Source organism: Eufriesea mexicana, unplaced genomic scaffold (assembly GCF_001483705.2).
Source record: "Eufriesea mexicana isolate 0111107269 unplaced genomic scaffold, ASM148370v2 scaffold460, whole genome shotgun sequence".
In the NCBI taxonomy this organism is placed as follows: domain Eukaryota; kingdom Metazoa; phylum Arthropoda; class Insecta; order Hymenoptera; family Apidae; genus Eufriesea; species Eufriesea mexicana.
In genome coordinates, this window is record NW_016908609.1 from 521,354 (window position 1) to 538,904 (window position 17,551).

Genomic DNA, 17,551 nt, shown 5'->3' on the forward strand with positions numbered 1-17,551 from the left:
AATAACACGGTAAAAGTCCCTACAGGGTATCCTTCAGCGCTAATCGAAGTCTCAGACCCTCTCCCATCCTCCCGAGCCTGCATCGATTGCTGCTCCGCGCTTGGGAACATGTAAACCTTGCCATCTGACCGATTTCGCGACCCCGCTATCCACTCGCCTCTATCCTCTCCTTATCAACGTGATATCGCCGAAGTCGAGAAGCCACGAGCTAACAGTGAGTCAAGAGTATCGCAGGCGAGAACGACGCAGACGGCACTCGCTTTGTGCATAGACTCGGGGCTGCGTGTGGTCTAGGCACGGAGATGGCGGAAGGTGCACCTTGCAGCGTCGTAAACAGCATATTTTCTGACCCAGTAGTGCAAACGTAACGCGATGCGCATATTTAGAATTCAGGATGCGGCCCGCCTTGGCTCGGACCCCATCCCACGTCTGCCCTTTTTTCCATCCTTTTCCCGTCCTTCCATCTGGCGATGCATCGAATTACCGTCTGCTGGGTTCAAACGGGATGCTCAGAAGAGAGGTCCCGGGAGAGGATCGCGTGAGATCGAAAGATCGCACGCAGTGCATTGGAATCGCGATAAATTTTACAGTCCTCCCTCTGTTCTAGGTCTACCTTCTATGATGGCTCGCAGAAGGTCTCGTTGCGAGAGACGCCACTCATCCGGTTTGTTTAGTCTCTCATTCTAGTTATTAGACACGGATGCAGGTATCTCAGAGGTTCTTCGACTGGTTTCAAACGAGGTGTTCAGAAGAGAGGTCTCGGGAGAGGATCATGAAAGATCGAGAGGTAGCTAACACCCAGTGCATCGGAATCGCGATAAATTTTCCAGGGGTCCATCTGTTCTAAGCTTGGCCTCTATGAGGTCTCGTTGCGAGCGACACTACTTGTTCCGTCCCGCAGAGCATGTTTATAACACGATTTTTATTCTAAGGCTTACACTTTTAACAGACCTAACGGTTTACGATATATTTTATATCGCGACTGCAATTCCGGAGGATAGATGTGCCTCACCGCCGTTCTAGCGGATCAAGTTGTAAAGGTAAAGGCGAGAGTTTAGGAATTTTTACAAGTACCAGACTCGACAGATGGGACCACGTGTGACAGACCCAACAAGCGATGGACAGACACCACTTATAAATCACGTCATTGACCATCAAAAATCGACTCCTTGACAGTTTCCTACTCCTTAGCCAAAGGTCCTTCCGTCACACCCTCTGTCCAATTAAAACTCCTTACTTTTCCACCGCCAACGTTTATTTTGCCCGATCAGAACTAAACTGGAGAAAACACCGGACAGGACACGACGAGACACGACATAGATCAAATTCGAGAAATCGGTTCGTCTTTGACACCGATCCTTGAAACATCTTACTTACGCGTATAAACGCGAGTTCGAAACGGTACTCCGTTCAACGTCTCCGTTATAACTATTCTATACTTTTCTATAAATAAACGCTCTCTTTTATCAACACACACTTCGGGATCCTTATTATTACAACTAGTCGCGCAATATTAATTTGGCTTGTGATAAGCGTTCTAAGTCATCGAAGGAATTCGATAAATAGAACGCTACACTACTCATCCGGTTCGCTTAGTCTCTCATTTTCGTTGTTAAAGGCAGGTACAAATATGCATCTCAGGAATTCTTGCGTTCTTGGATTGGTCCCTTCACGATGCTCCTTTATCGACAAAATTTTTCGTGGTCCTTAGTAAATATATACATATACGAATCAATCACAGGCTAAGATGATTGACTCCGTTTTTAGGATTTGTTGAGCTAACCTAACCCTGTGCACTTTACTCTACTGGTGCTACTGTGGCTGTCATTCATCTGCAATTTGTTAATTCGTTGATAAGTCTGAGTAGAACTACTTGGTACAGTGTTCACTGTTTCCAGAGTTGCTATAGGTATCTGCTGTTGAAGACTGTGATAGACTAAAAAGAGTGAAAAGCCAGAGTGACTAGGCACTGTTCCATTTTGTTTGTAGCGAGGAAATAACGTAATAGTTAATTAGATTAGTTCCAATTAGAGGAGCAAAACAAGCGAAACAGGGATTATATCCAAGTTATTTTAAGTTGTTAACTTTTTAAAGGTTAGGTTAGGTGAAGTTTAGATATAGTTTAGAGTGGCTCAAGTATTGGTATCGACGAGAAGATAAAGGAAGTAAACTGGAAGTCATCCTGAGTTAGTAGGCAAGAATTGAAATAAATAAATAAATAATACTATACAGCGTGTATTATGTTTTTCGAGTTATTATAGTTGTATTATACCATCTGCTAAATGTTCATTAGAGTTCTGTGAATTATTATAGTCGGTCATTATTGAGCGTTCATTAGCATAAATTGAGGTATTATAGTATACTATACTATACTATATAGTATCTTCTGAGTTATTATAGTTATTCAATGTTCATTGTCAGTGTCTGCTATACTTTGTACATTGCTATAGTCATCTATTATTAAATTTTCGTTGTATTCTGTGAATTACTATAGTCTCCTGTTAAAGATTCTATAAATATAGTCAACTACCATTGAACATTATATTAAGGATTACGATATTCATTTCTGATTTTATGCTATAAATAGTTATAGTCATTTATCTCTAAATAGTAGTCATTTATATATAACATGTGACTTATTAAAATTCCTAGTATTCCATCATTTTAAACGCATATTTTTAGTACACTGATATGAATCTCTAATCTCATGATCTCTAATGTAATAGTAGATTCGTGTGGTGAAATTGAGGTGAATCTATAATTTCCTTTTCGCATGAAATCGTTATAATTCTACGGTACCGTGGAATTTCATGACGAATGGATAGAAATGTGCGAAGGAGTGAGTATGTTGAGTCTTAGTTCATAGAAATAAGTTCGAGCCTACCTGTGAATGGGGTTAGGTTAGGTTAGGTGTACACTTTTAGTTAGTTTCCAGAGAATTTGCTCGGTTTTATGCAAATACGTGTATGGGTGTGTTTGGAAAGGACATTGTCAACGATGTAACGATAGAATTGTGTAAGTAGGGAGTATTGGTCTTAATAAATGACTGAATAGACTTCCTTGAAGGTAATTTCATGTTTAACCTAAAATCTTACTTTTAAGTCGTGACAATTATTATTTGACAGACATTTTAATTAATATTTGACAGATGAAATTAATAGATTTGTATAAAAAGATGATACTGGGTGTCACTATTAATAAATGACAAGTTATGTTCTGTTAAATAAAAATATACAATTGAAAATTTGATTTATATCTATTTAATTAATTAATTATTTAATTATTTTTAATTATTAAGTTCACAGAAAGGAATAAAAATATTCAATGAACATAAGATTTTAAGGATAAAATTAATAACATAAATAATGACGTTATACCTCCTCGTTAAAATTTATTACATTAACTATACTCATAATTAACAGTCCCTATCATTTTTGTATTTTTTACATTCTAATTAAAAAAGCTGGAATAATATTTTTTAATTATTTCCTACAATGCAGTTTCAAATATTTTATAAAAGTAAGAACTTTTGTTATATTTATAATAAACTTTTAACGTATTTAATTATCTATTGATATCACTATAATTCCAGTCATGTGGAAAGCACAGTAATTAATTTAATATTAGATGAGAATTTTACATAAAATTTCAATTCGATGGCACAAGAAATGTAAAAAATTGTCAGATACTGGAACAGATTAAAATACCATGATGCATTAAGAGTAACTATAGCAGAATACCTATATATGTCTGTAATTTACTGAAGTTACAACTTACTGACGAGCCAAAGTACTTCTCGGCTTTTGAAAATTAAATTAGAGCGTATTCAGAAGTAATTAGGTCCAGAAATGATCCTGTAATTGCAGTTAAGGAGAAAGTGTCTTGTTTAATAGAATTCAAATTAGCAAGTGGAAACTCTATATTCGAAACCTTGATCAAGTATTAAAATACCGATGAATCTTTTACACGATGCCGTAAAGAGAGACTTTTGTAGGAGTAAAATATAAAATTACGTGAAATTTAAATTTTAAGGAACTGAGAAGCACCAATAATTAATTAAAATTATTAATTAAAATATTCGACGAATATTTATTATATAATATTTATGCAAGATAAATATAGTAATAACTATAGTTTTCGACAGTCCAAGAATTATTATTTAATACCTCGAACTTAGACCTTTTTGCAACAATATTTATATTACAAAACGTGCATTTCAATCATTTTAATAATATAATAAAAATGGAAGAGAGGAAAATTATATATTAAATTATGCTAAATAATCAAATTATTATAAATAAGTAATTTAGTTTCAACTAAATAAAAAAATGAAGAAATTTAATAACAGAAATAAAAAAAAAAACAGATCAAAAATTTTTAGCACTCAATTAACATAGAAATATTTTATTTAGCATCCCACAAGGTAAAATATACTAAGTAGTAATAATATATTAAAATATATTATTAAAATATATATTAATATTATCCAAAATTTAGTAAAAGAAATAATAGAATTTGAGAAAAAGTTCTTAAAAATTTAAACAATAAAAAGTACAGTAATTTTTTCCTCTTGTTCCTTAATTTTAAATTATAAGATAATACTACCAATTAAATTAAAAACTTCCTCTCAAAAAAATAGAATAAAACAAAAAACAAACTACAGGATACTTAACCCTTAAATATTAAACAAATTTAAATATGTGCAATTAGAAAGTATCTTCTTATCACAAACTGGATATATACAGTTCTATAATAATAAAAATTATTAGGATACTATACAGTCCTATAACAATAAAAATTTAAAAAATGAAAACAGGACATCGATTATTATTAAAAATAATGAAAGCTTTACTGAAAATTGAAATTTACCAAATTCTATGATGAGGATAATCCTAAATTGGCCAATATATATTAAATTAACCCGTGAGTGTGACGCAGGCTGTACACATAAGGAGTTAAAACATAACCAATAAAAGAACACGATACCTTCGCGTGACATCTTTCCTCGAGTACATAAACGTGAAGCTAACCATAAAAATCACCGTTGGAGAAATAAATGTTCCATTAAACGAGCAGTCGTTAATTCAAGCAACCGATGCAGCACCGTGTCAATAAAACAGCTGTTCTCCTTCTGCGGTATTCCGCAGAGTATCGAAGAAGAAAGAAACGTCCGGGAATGAACGGAAAATACGTTTGCGACCGCTACGCGAAACCAATCGCAGTAAATTTAACCATCCCGCGCGCGACATCTCTGGGCGACGCGAGAAATCCTACGTGATGCGTGTGCGCAGCTGGCCTCGCGCAGACAGAGAACGCGCACGTCGTCGCAGTCGGAAGAGGAACGAAGGCACAGACAGAACGGATAGACGTCCTTATTTATTTGCGGATAAAATTGCTACGGTATGGTAGGCGAGCTCACGCGCGAAGAATTCCGAATAAGATGAGAACAGGAAGTAAGCCTGCCATGTCCGGAAACCGCAAGCCAGAAGCACTGCTTTCCAGAGTTTGTTACACCACGATGGAATTTTTCAGCCGCGCGTTTGGAATAGAGGATGCGCTTTATACACGAGGGATATAATTTGGCTTAGATCGTTCGAGTATTTGTTACGTTGTCCATATGAAAACGTGGCACGCTTAAGTTCGTGAAAGGTTTGTGCTAGATAGTATAAAGTAATAGGACAATTTATAATACACAATGTACAGTGTGTATGAAAATTAATTGCCATTACAGCGTGACTCTACACCTTAAAATACATCGAAAATACATCGAAAAACGTAACCTCAAAGTTTTCAATCGTTAATTTCTTAAGGTCCAATTATTATATCGCTGAATCATGTTCTACTAATTAGGACATAAGAAGAAACAGAAGTCCTATAATTCGAAGATTAGTACAGTTAATAAACGAGTACCCAGCAGATTTTCAAACGCATTTTTCTCAAAAACGAAGCTTTAAATGAAAAAATTTTATTCCTTCTTTTAAACTTATTTTTGGATGTAGAATCACAAGTCTGTAAATTTTACCGCGATTTCTGAGATTTTACAAGAACCAGAGGCAGTATTTCTGTACAATATTTACCAATTAGGTGAAACAATAAACAAATGAAATAATATAAAGAGAAAATCAACCAAATCGTGAGTAAATGCTACGTGTTAAGAATCGAAACAACCAATGACCACAATAAATCATTCGAATTATTCCTCGTCTTCATAACCTAAAACCGAAAAGCCAAAATAATCCAAAGTCAACTTAAGCTAACCTAAAAATACGAAATAACGAAGGAGAAATAGAAGCCTGAATACAAAAATAAAAGATGTAGAAGTAAATAAAAATACTTTCTCCACCAATCTCATTCTAATTCATACGTACAGTTCGCACGCTGCCGCCATTAAAGCGCGCGCACATTCAAATTCGCGCACGCTACAGGATCGGAGATTCGTGGAATTTTTTTATTTCCATATTTTTTTTTCCTTTTTTTGTTTCCAGTCATTCCGAATAAAACACTGACACTCCCATTACACGTCGGTTTCATTTCGTTATCAAAATGTTCCTCAGGTCGACGAACGCGGAGCCAACGTATGTCGCTCATTTCGAAACAGAGATATAGAGTGCGCACAAAGAGATATAATTTGGCTCAAAGCGTTTGAAATTTCGTTACGCTGTCTATACACGGAGGAATATCGTGCGTTCAGTTCCACGGAAAACATGTGCTTTGGCTGGCTGCGACTGCTTTTGAAGAAAAGAATGGAGGAGTACGATACTGCGTGATAGAGGAAGCTTCGCTCGAGTTACTTGTTGTACACGAGGTATTCTGCACGTTCCACCTAGATATTCTATTTGTCATTGCGAACAAAAAGTATCGTCTATGGTATGAACCTGTTTCGTTGACAGCCTTTACGGAATCTTCGCAGGAATGACCTCGGCATGTGCGTGACATCCGATCTGCATTTTGCAATTGATTTGGTTCGTTTCACAGTATTTATTTTGTTCCATATTTTTTAAAATAATAAAGCTTGTTATTTATAGTAATTTTTGATATTCTTCTTTTTATGGAAAGTGTGGGAATTGTAGGATATTATGGAACGTTTTATCTATTTTGGTATGAAAAGAGTAGGAATTGTATTTTTAAATGTCTTCATTTTGGAATGGAGGAAATAAAATTATTATATATTTTTATATGTTTTCTTTCTAAAAAAGGAAGAGTAAAAATTATTATGTAATTTTGATTGCTTCCATTTTGAAATGAAATGAGTAAAAATTATATTTTGAAATGAGTTGATTTTGGAATGAAGAGAGTAAAATTATTATATATTTTTAAATATTTTCTTTCCAAAATGGAGAGAGTAAAATTATTATATATTTTTATATGTTTTCTTTCTAATATGGAAAGAGTAAAAATTATTATGTAATTTTGATTGCTTCCATTTTGAAATGAAAAGAGTAAAAATTATATTTTGTAGTGATTTGATTTTGAAATGAAGAGAGTAAAATTATTATATATTTTTATATGTTTTCTTTCTAATATGGAAAGAGTAAAAATTATTATGTAATTTTGATTGCTTCCATTTTGAAATGAAAAGAGTAAAAATTATATTATTGAAACAAGAAAAATTTAGTTATTTTGAGAATTCAACTCACATTTGGAAATTATCTCTAAATTTTGTATAAAATCAAGAAGTATAAAATAAAGTCTAAATTGCCATTTTCTTTTTCCCTTTCTTTGTTTGTATGAAATATTATTTGTGTTAGAATTGGCTAGGTGAAAGAGATAGAGTTACAATACATGTATCTGTTATCTTCCATCGAGCGAAATGAAATTTCAAAAATACAATATCTCTATATTTTGTATAAAATTAAACAAATATAAAACAAAGAATTGCTTATGGTATAATTGACTGCGGGAAAAAGACAAATCTATAATATATCTATTACTTCTTTTCGTTGAGAAAAATCTATTGGATATACAAGAAACATTTGTCAAATTTTTTGTGCAAAGTGGGAAAGCATAGAAATTGAGTAAAACGTTTCAAGGAAATAAACAGAAATACAAAGCACGTAGGTATTGTGTAAGAGTTTTTATTATATAACTATGAAAGAGTTCTCCAATCACCTCTGCAGTCACCAGACCTGAATCGCTTGAAAAATTTATGGTACTAGTTACGCCGAGGCATGTATAAAACCCTCATAAATTCTAAAGTAGAATTAAAAAGATGTCTTCCACCAAAATGGCAGCGTATCGACGCTGAGTGCATTTGACAATGTAAAAAGATGAATAAAAATTGTATTTTTAATTCATGAAATCTCGTTTAATAAATAAACCATGCGTTACAAAATTAGAATCAAATATTTATTCATTTGATTCCTTTAATTAAATAATTTCCAAATTTCTTTCATTTTTTTGTACATTTATTTTCTTCATTTTCTGTATATTTATATTATCGATTTTAATTTGTTTTTTCATAATTATATAATAGAGATGAATTTAATTTTTATTCCTAGATCGTCGATAAAAATTTTCATTTTTAAAAAAATTTTGAAAAATGCATCGTATTTTTTCCTTTTCATCTACAATCGTTCTTCTCGGACACTTTGATTGATTTTCTCTATGTACTTTTTTAACTAATATTACCCACATCTCACGTCTCACATCATCGATCATTATGACATTATTGAAAGTAGTTTTCCGTATGTACCTGCTTAGACATTTTTCAACTATTATTTTTATCAAATTTTAAGTTTCTTGCAAAATTTCATCATAATTTTTGCTCTTAATATTATAAAAATATATATATCAATTTTTCATCAAATAGTATATTTGCTTAAAATAATTCTTTATTTTCTCATTTTTAATTTTTAATCGCTTCTCTTCTACGTTTATTACTACATTATCGATTTCAAAGTTAGATTAGGTTTAATTAGATTTAAAAATTAATTTTTGATGCCATAACCATTCAAGGTTGTCTTACTTTCTAATCCATTAATCCTTTCTAATCCAAAATTAAAACCACAAAGATTATCATTCCTCTTCTCGAAAATTAAATTCACCATATTTCTCAATTTTTAATTTTAAATAGTTAATCAAGGAAGTGAACATTTTTAAAATTTCTTTGCTTCCTTTCTCTCTTCTTTCATCATTTATCATTTTGAATTTTTAAACGCTTCTCTTCTACGCTTATTACCACATTATCGATTTCAAAGTTGGATTAGGTTCAATTAGACTTCAAAATTAATTTTAAATACCATAATCATTCAAGGTTGTCCTATTTCCCAATGCAATATTTTATTTGCATTAAAAATACATTATTCAAAATTAAATTCTTCGTATGTTTAATTCACTCCTTACTAATTCTTACTTCCTGTTTATAATATTTTATCAAAGGTTCCAAAATTAAAACAACAAAATTTATCATTCCTCTTCTCCAAAATTTAATTCACCATATTTTCAATTTTAAATTTGAAATAGTTATCAACGAGATGGAAATTTTTAAAATTTCTTTGCTTCCTTTCTCCCTTTTCTCACCATTCTGTCTCCTTCCTCCTCAAATACGACCACACGAAGACATCTTCCATAATTCGGGACAAATTGAGACAGAATATATGAATTCGAGTGAAACAGATGTTCAGAATTACTCGTTAAAATATTCAGAACGAAGGGGGCAAATTTAGAACTGTCGTAAAAAATTCAGCATGTATATTCGCCTCAATAAAATTTACATAAACTATTTCCAAGTAATATATAATTGTTCTCCATAATTCTCTTAAACGTCCGATTCCATAATAATTGACCCAAATGATTTTAACACGCTTGTCACCACGTGTCGCCCATGCATGACGTACTAGCATTACACATACGTGACAAGTGTTGAATCGATTAGGCTTATGACACATACATCTGACCATATCGTCTCTGAGAAGGCCTATTAAGATTTCCAAGTATTTTTAATTCGCATAACCAGGCCAAAATTCGAGATACTGAAATTTGTTTAAAATACGAAATTCTGTGCTTAGGTAAATTACACGAATCATCAGATATTATTTATATTTTAGGTATTGTAGAACTTGGATAAGCATAAGCAATTATGATACAAGCTTCGTATCATAATTCTATGGTTGAAAGGAAAAATACTCCATGTCGCAATTTTAAAAAATTCCAATTTTTTTACTCATTGGGTTACAAAATATATAATTTATTTATTTATATTTAAAAAGGGGGATAAAACAGAATTTTCGTCTGGAAAAAAATTATGCGATTTAATATGACATTAATAAAAATAATCAAAATTTTGAACAGCGAAATTTCGAAAGTAAAAGCATGATTTGGCAATTATGGAAATGTTTTTCTTAAAGGTGTGATTTTGCCATTTCCAATTTTTTTTTTTTTTATTTCCAATCTCTATTTGTTTTAAATATGAAAAATTAAATATCAACCAAGTCTCCAGTTTCGCACCAAAATTCTTGAAAATTCAGGAAATTAAATTGATCATTTTAATCTAAGAACGATTTGACTTCCTATTCTTAAACTAATTTGGACTTGTCAACAATGACAATGTCAATAATACTGATCTGTCAGTGACTCCGGGAAGTATATACACGCTTGCATATCATGCAATATTCCTCATTAACAACATCACGTAAAACTCTCCCAACAAATAATTTTCTTGAATATTTTTCAAGATTGAAATAGAGAAAAACAGTTTAATCCATGCAAAACTAAAAATGACATTGATACCTTCATTTAAAAAGTAAATTTACAACTTCGTCATTGCATAATCAACTTAAAGCTCTCTTTCTGAACATGTAAATCTCATCTATTGCGTCTGGTAGCTATACGTGTTTTGTGTTTTATGTTGTTAATGTAGGAATAGTAGGTTGAGAGTCAGTGCGATAGGAACCCTTGGGCCAATAGGAACCGAGAGCGAGGCTATGGGAAATGCATACTTGAGGAAGAAAGCTCGAGTATGAAAGAAGACGAAGTGCTAGGTTTAAATAAGGGTGCAAGGGCTGTCCTGGGACGGTGCTGTTGGTGAGAGTACCCAAGAAGTTTGCAAGAGAGTCAAGTCAGTGATAGTTCGAAGAGTGCGAGTCTAGTGTTCCGACCCGGAGAGCGTGTTTATAACACGATTTTTATTCTGAGACTTACACTTTTAACAGACCTAGCGGTTTACAATATATTTTATATCGCGACTGCAATTCCGGAGGATAGATGTGCCTCACCGCCGTTCTAGCGGATCAAGTTGTAAAGGTAAAGGCGAGAGTTTAGGAATTTTTACAAGTACCAGACTCGACAGATGGGACCCACGTGTGACAGACCCAACAAGCGACGGACGGACACCACTTATAAATCACGTCATTGACCATCAAAAATCGGCTCCTTGACAGTTTCCTACTCCTTAGCCAAAGGTCCTTCCGTCACACCCTCTGTCCAATTAAAACTCCTTACTTTTCCACCGCCAACGTTTATTTTGCCCGATCAGAACTAAACTGGAGAAAACACCGGACAGGACACGACGAGACACGACATAGATCAAATTCGAGAAATCGGTTCGTCTTTGACACCGATCCTTGAAACATCTTACTTACACGTATAAACGCGTGTTCGAAACGGTACTCCGTTCAACGTCTCCGTTATAACTATTCTATACTTTTCTATAAATAAACGCTCTCTTTTATCAACACACACTTCGGGATCCTTATTATTACAACTAGTCGCGCGATATTAATTTCACGCGTGATAAACGTTCTAGGACATCGAGGGGATTCGATAAATAGGACGCTACATGTGGATTGCGTGACTAATTTAATCTTATAACTTTACTTTTACATTTCTTTAGCTCGTAATAAAATATATATTGGAATTAAGGCATCCTTTTATTCCGTATATTGACAGTCAGAACATATCCCTACATTAATTGTATCGTTTATTCCCCTAGAAAGACGCTAAGACATGTCTCACTGTCATACTTACCATCGCAGCTATCCTTACTCTTATTTTCCAACTTATTCACACCGATGTAAGTGTTATACAACTACGTCATTTTTCTGCACAGCCTCCTTCCTTTGAACTCGGTCCTGGGGTCCGCGAGCTCGCCTGTTCCCTCCAAGAAGCCTCTCGATCACATCGAATGAAACCATTGAAATCTAAGCACCTGATCTACATGGACCACGTCTCCAAGCGAATCGCAGCAGCGTGGTATTAGGTGAAACACGTTTTCCCACGCAGACCGCATTTTGGAAAGCACTGATGTAGTCAGCGACATAACCGCGTGTGATCCTTTGACGTCTATCCGAGGAATACGTGCTCCGTTTCGCATCGGGCGAGAATATACGTCGGATCAAAGGGTACCCACGACCTGCCTGTTCGTCTTTTCTCGCATTTTATTGCGCTTCAGCCGTGAAGAGTCCCCGGGTATCCTTTCAAAGGTCTAGCATCCCTCGAACCGTGCCGGGCTTCTGATACATTCTTCGGTTCGATAAGGCGAACCGTCTGGGAAATATTGTTTCGAGATACGATTATTCGACGAGCAACCAGCCAGCGACTGCTGTTTTAGCACGCCCTTTGCCGATTCGAGATCGCTGGAAAAATATCGCTTCCTCTCGTCCCTCCGCGAGCGGAATCGTCACGAGCCGCTTGCTCCAGCAGCGTCACATCCGTTCCTATCTTCCGCGTGTAACGTTCCAGCTTCCGCCGTCCTCCCGTTCTGCCACGGTTTCGTTTGCCACAGAGACGTTTTCATCCCTGACAGGAAAGGAGATTCTGGCTTCGAGAGAAAATTAGGATGAGCGGCGTTGCGCGAGGTGGCAAAGGGATTTTGAGAAATGCTTCGTTCGGGTGGAGACGTAAGGAATTCGAGGTGGTTAAGGGATTCTGGCAAAGGTTTCATTGTGATGCTAGGGGTTATGAATTGGTGAGCCTGGCTTTGTTTATTCCGCGACTTCCTTGCTGATTGCTTGGGGCAATTATTGTTGTAACGAAATTATTTGACGAGATGTATCTAAATATTGAAATATTCTTGTAACAGTACGCGTGAAAATACGCCCCTGCGTAAATACATACACAATTGTAACGGAAAGAAATATAATATGAGTTATATAGAGAATAATAATAATTCTAATATGATTGTGCACAAAATTATATCAATATAAATATTAACATAATATAAACTTACAGGAAGTAATAATGATATTAACAATTAATATTATAATAAAAAACATGATGCCAATAGTAATAGTATTATACAAAGGTGATACTGATATAAATACTAATATAACAAAAATTGTTTAGAAAATTGTAATAATATTAATACAATTATATAAAAAGTATCATCATTATAAATATTAATATTATATAAATTTATGAAAATTAATAGTAATACTAATAATCACATAGAAGGTATTAATAATACAAATACTATCATACACAAAATAATACTAATAAAAACTGTCTGGAAAGTAATAATAATATTTTCTCCTATACACTAATGGGAATTTATATAAAATATAATTATACAGAAAATGATACCACTACAATAAACACTAACATAATATAAATTTATGCAAAATAATAATGAAGTTGCTAATTACATAAAAAATTATGCTAATACTGGAATTAATTATATACAGAAAATAGTACTAATTTATCATGTTCCATGGTAATTATACAAACCTGGAATCACTGTTCTGAACAACATCTTTGTATCACGACTGAATTTTATTTTCTCCTATACATTAGTGGTAATTTATGTAAAATATAATTATTGTATATAGAAAATAATTCCACTACTATATACACTAATATAATTTAGATTTTTGCAAAATAATAATGAAGTTGCTAATTACATAAAAAATTATATTAATATTGTAGTTAATTATATACAGAAAATAGTCCAATTTATCACTTTCCATGGTAATTATACAAACTTTGGATCACATTTCTAAAAATCTTTGTATCACGACTGAATTTTATTTTCTCCTATACACTAGTGGTAATTTATGTAAAATATAATTATTGTGTATAGAAAATAATAGCACTGCTGTAAACACTAATATAATTTAGATTTTTGCAAAATAATAATGAAGTTATTAATTATATAAAAAATTATATTAATACTGAAACTAATTATATACAGATCACTATATACTTGGATCACTTTTCTGAACATCTTTGCATCACGACTGAAAATTGACCTGCCTACGGAGATTGAATTAAACATGTCTCCCACAACTTTTCTCAATCATAGCAACGTCAATTTTTCACTCTATCGCCGAGAGTGATGTTACATATAATTTACATAAGCAAACTCGAGGGAGCATCTAACATGATACTACAAGCACCGCTGGCTCTTTAAACGTGCTCGCTTTTACCAGATAATGTACTGTCTTTCCGAAAAAGAAAATGCAACATGTACTTTTTCAATTACTTTATGCAAAGCAACGACGCGTTATCATCGAAAATACGGTTCCCCATGCCTTTCGCGTTCAACAAAGGACCGCCATATCGCAAGTGGTATTAAGTGTTTTATCAAGCCACACGATGCACGAGGTTTCTACTTTCTGAATTGTTCGGCTATTATTTCGAGCTTTAATTGCTCGCTAGGATAATTATTTTTGACGGTGATATCTCTGTTTAATCTTTTATGGTGTCATATAGGATTTTTACATCCTATTTTGAATATCCGAATATTTGAATACTTAGTGTTGTAGTATTATTTTTATTCATTGATATATATCTTTTTTCTACAATTTTTCAATATTTATTAATTTATTATTTACTTCGATTTTAACGATAATTTTAATTTGATTTCCTTTTCTGGTGTGTACGAGTAATTTCTTTATGTTATTTTGAGTAGGTATCTCGTTCCTTTTTGTATTTTATTAGAAACTTTGATTTTTGCAATTTTAGTATTTACTAGTAAATAAATTATTTATTGATATACGTTTTTCTTTATTTGTTATAATTTATTATAAATGATTTATTAGTATATCTTTGATAATCAGGGTTTAATTGTTTTATTTTTAATTATATATAATGTATGTATTTTAAATTGCAAATTGAAATATATTTGTTATATTATTCCATTACTAATTATATTAAAAGTCACTAAGGAAACATTTTCTTTAAGGAAACAATGAGTTTCAAAATAATTCAATTAAAAAATGATCACTATTTTAAAGTATTAAAGTATTAAGAAAACTGTAGGTTAAAATAATTCATAGCTTCCGTACAAATTTTGAGGCTTTCTCAGGAAGAATATTAAAGTATAAGGAAGATATTAACCTTGTAGGTTAAAATAATTTATAAAGATTTAAAAATCTGTTTGAAAAATATTCTGTAAAAACGTATCGAATACCATTTTTTCATAATTTTTCAACTTTCCATGAAACAAATGGAAATAAAAAACAAATATAAAATAAAATAAAATATTTTTAAATTTCTAAAGAAAGAAAAATTATTTCTCATATAACAAGATTGTGGAATTAAATTGAAATTAATGTATGCAGTTATTCAAGATATTCAAAGTTTTCTGTCGGTCATCAGAGATCACTGTGACGACGAGCGTCTCAAAAGGACCTTGGCTTTCTCGTGTAAAATGGGTCAGAAACATTTTTCACGTAGATTTTAGGTTAGAAAGATCGTTCCTTTTCGTATTAAGCCGACGCGAAAGTTCATTCATGTTCCTCGAGCAAAATCTTTATTAAAAGAGAAATTACGTTACACTTTTTCCCTAAGAAACAACTTTCCTCGACTATTTATGACCTCTTGCTACATAGTTTATACAACACCGACGTTGTAACAAGGTTATTATAAAAAAACGAGATAAATGAACTTTCTTGCGAACTTTTATACCTTAATACACTTAATACTGTACGATACTGCGAATTCAGTCAGGTATTACGAACAATACTTAATCCCTCATTTTATTACGCAATAAAGCTTTTATTATTGTCAAGTCGAATATAGCATTCGAATATTCTGTTACCCAAACGTCCTATTAACCCAAAAATATATTTTTTATTACTCTAATAAGAAACTGACATCGTATACGCACATACACAAAGGAATTCTAATTTTAATAAAATTATTTGAAACAATAATGATGTATATGAAAGAAGGACAGCCTCAAAATGGTGATCACTAAAAGTGGACAATAATTATGCGATAGTTATAATATTTATAATAAATTTATGACATAAATATTCAAGAACAATGTATATCAGTCAGTAGAACATCACTTATTAAGAAAAATAACACGTTTTAAGGTAATTTGGATCCATTTCTTTTCTCCCTGTGATAGCCTTAAGACGACTCTACACAGAACTCACTAGCGCCGCCACGACCCGTATCTATCATGGGTAGAGTGGACAATAACGTCTCACGTCTTTTCTCACCAGTAACACACAAAGTATGTTTAAATAAAAATATTTAAATTATAAATTCAATAAATAATAAACTATTTGAAAAGATAAATTGATCTATTCTTTCCACAAGTTTCTTCTCTCTCACTCACTTTCAATAACGATTACATTTCGGTGTTCACTCTTTGATAATTCTCAAACAACTGTCTCATTCTATAAATTCTTTTATACATTTTTTCAAACATCATTTCAAACACTAGACGACACTTGCACATATTATATTTATATCACAGATTGCACAATTATAGACAAACGAGTTTCACTTATTCAACCACACTCACACTCATAGCAAACGAATTATAAATACAGGTAACCCTCCTATAACACGGTAGACAGGTTCCCAGAAAATTCCGTGTAGTGTGAAACCGTGTTGTACGAGACCCAGAGCCAGTGCAAAAAGGGGGGTTACGTTCCGGAAACTTACTAAAAACAAATTTTTTTTAATTCTACGTAAATAACTTAATTTTTATTAAAAATATAAATGTATGTACAACACAAAACAAAAAGAAAGACAAAAATATTATTTTAATTTAATGCAACTTTAATTTAATAAATTTCTTCCTCGTCACTGCTCATGTTGAAGTACAATGTTGTACAAAAGTTTCTGCAATTCTTATCGTGTTAGAGCGAAACCGTGTTATAGAATGCCGTGTTGTAGGAGGGTTCCCGCAATTTATGAATCGTGTTATAGTGAAATCCTGTTATAGGATGCCGTGTTGTATGAGGGCTACCTGTACATAAATATTGTGCACATCGTTGAATTATTTTCTAACTTTATTAATGCAGTCTTGGAATTATCTCTTTATTATACGAATCCTATTGTTTTAAACATTTCGATGTACCCTATACGTTAACATGCTCAACCCTTTTATAACACGGTTGCGATGCAACAAGGAACGAATCGATCGTGTTGCAAGATAGTTAATTTTATTAGCAATCTGTGAAAAACAGCATGAAAGTGGCTTCATGAATATTTTTATACAGCCACACGTCCTGGGACTTACGTACAAAAAGTGGTTGATCTACGATGCAGCAAATTTTGTATCTGCATTGCTCGAGACTCGAGGGGGTTACGTAGAAAGTTTCGTTATAAATGATACACCAGGGTATAAGATTATTCTATATGCAGAAATAAGTCA